The sequence below is a fragment of the Gorilla gorilla genome, chromosome 14 (genome assembly GCF_029281585.2).
Source record: "Gorilla gorilla gorilla isolate KB3781 chromosome 14, NHGRI_mGorGor1-v2.1_pri, whole genome shotgun sequence".
NCBI lineage: Eukaryota > Metazoa > Chordata > Mammalia > Primates > Hominidae > Gorilla > Gorilla gorilla.
This window is the reverse complement of record NC_073238.2, coordinates 95,614,775-95,616,318: the sequence shown is the minus strand read 5'-3', so window position 1 is coordinate 95,616,318 and position 1,544 is coordinate 95,614,775. Positions and strand designations below refer to the sequence as shown.

The window sequence follows — 1,544 nt, the reverse complement described above, 5'->3', positions numbered from 1 at the left end:
TAGCAAGGAATTTACGGTTATAAAATTAAAGGAGGATACTTTTTCCCAGGAGAATTTCTTTAAAACCAAGCATATTGCTAAATAGTAACATCATACCTGGTAAACAATCAAAGGCAACAAAACAAGTTTAAATGCTGTAATAGTCTGCCTAAGGAGTCCCAGAGATTGTATAATAACCAAGATGCAAACTAGTTTTGTTGTAACAAGCCTAGTTTCAATTCTATCAAACATGTCCTTGGTTAGATAACCAGTTTCATTGAATGTTTTGAAAGCTCACCTGCCAGCCAGTTAAGTCCCTCATACAGAACAGTGCCTTGTATAGCACAAGTGGCTTGAATATACCATGTTCTGTTGCACAGAGACTGAATTTGTCTGTCATTTCACCGATGGCCATAGCATTTGGCAAATTTTGTTTGTTTGCAAAAAGCAACAGCACAGTATCTCCCAGCCCATCTCTGTGAAGCATTTTCTGTAGCTCTTCTGCTCCCTCCTGAATTCTTTCATAATCATTGCTATCTGCCAAAAATAAGAGCCTGGGTATTCTGGAAGTAATGCCTCCAGGGAGGCCTAATTTTATCTTGACCTTCTCATACTGTGAAACAAATGCTCTTGTATTCTACTCTTTTCACGTTAAAACCATTGGTAGGAATGATAGTGACCATCTCCCCTAACTTTACCTTATACAGAGATCACCTTGACAGCAGCATCCAATCCAATCATCAAAATTAACATCTGCTTCTTGCTGAAGACAGGAATAGAGGAGATGGTGAGGCCCAGGGTGGTAGTGGCACCTGCGATGGGCAGACACAAAAGGGGCGTGGGGTGTCCCCAGACCCTCTCCTTTCACGCTCTCAGAAAATCGAAACAGAGGGAAGAGAAACAGCTCAGGAAGAAAGAGAGCAACAGGGGCGTCTCACTGGCCAACGTGCCCATGAAGCTGCTTGACAGGAATTAGTGGGGTGAGGTCATGCCGGACGACTGGCGATTCAGGCGTGCCAAGTCACTCAGCAGCCCAGCCCCTCAGGTGTCTGCATTTTATTTGTATTTTACTTTATCTCTGCTGCTTTTAGTAGATGTAGGTGTTTGTGGTGTTATTTTGGTGGTCGTTTGAGGTTTATAGTATACCTCACTAACTTACCACTCTACTCTCATGTAATGCTGTCCTAGTTCATTCTCAGGGTAAGAAATTTAAAACAACATACTTCCATTTGACCCTGCATGGTCTTTGAGTTATTTTTATCATGCATTTTATTTCAATATATTATAAATAACAGGAAACATCATTATTCTTGTTTTAAACGGTTATCTATTAATGAGACTTAAATAGTCTTTATAGTCACCCATTTCTTTACTACTTCTAATGTTCATTTTTCTGTCATTACAGATTTCCATTTGGTATCATTTTCCTTCTACTTCGAGGTCTCTAACATTTCTTGTAGTGTGGATGCCTTCATTATAAATTCTCTTAGCTTTTGTATGTCTCAGATAGTCTTTTTCTTTTTTTCTCTTTATTTATGAAACATATTTCTGCTGGATAATCTTAG

At 39.3% G+C, this 1,544-nt stretch overlaps 1 pseudogene; it reads right to left on the bottom strand.

Moving 5' to 3' along the window:
* Window positions 1–239: 239 nt before the first annotated feature.
* On the bottom strand, window positions 240–771 carry LOC101152114 (ADP-ribosylation factor 4-like; annotated as a pseudogene).
* Window positions 772–1,544: the final 773 nt, after the last annotated feature.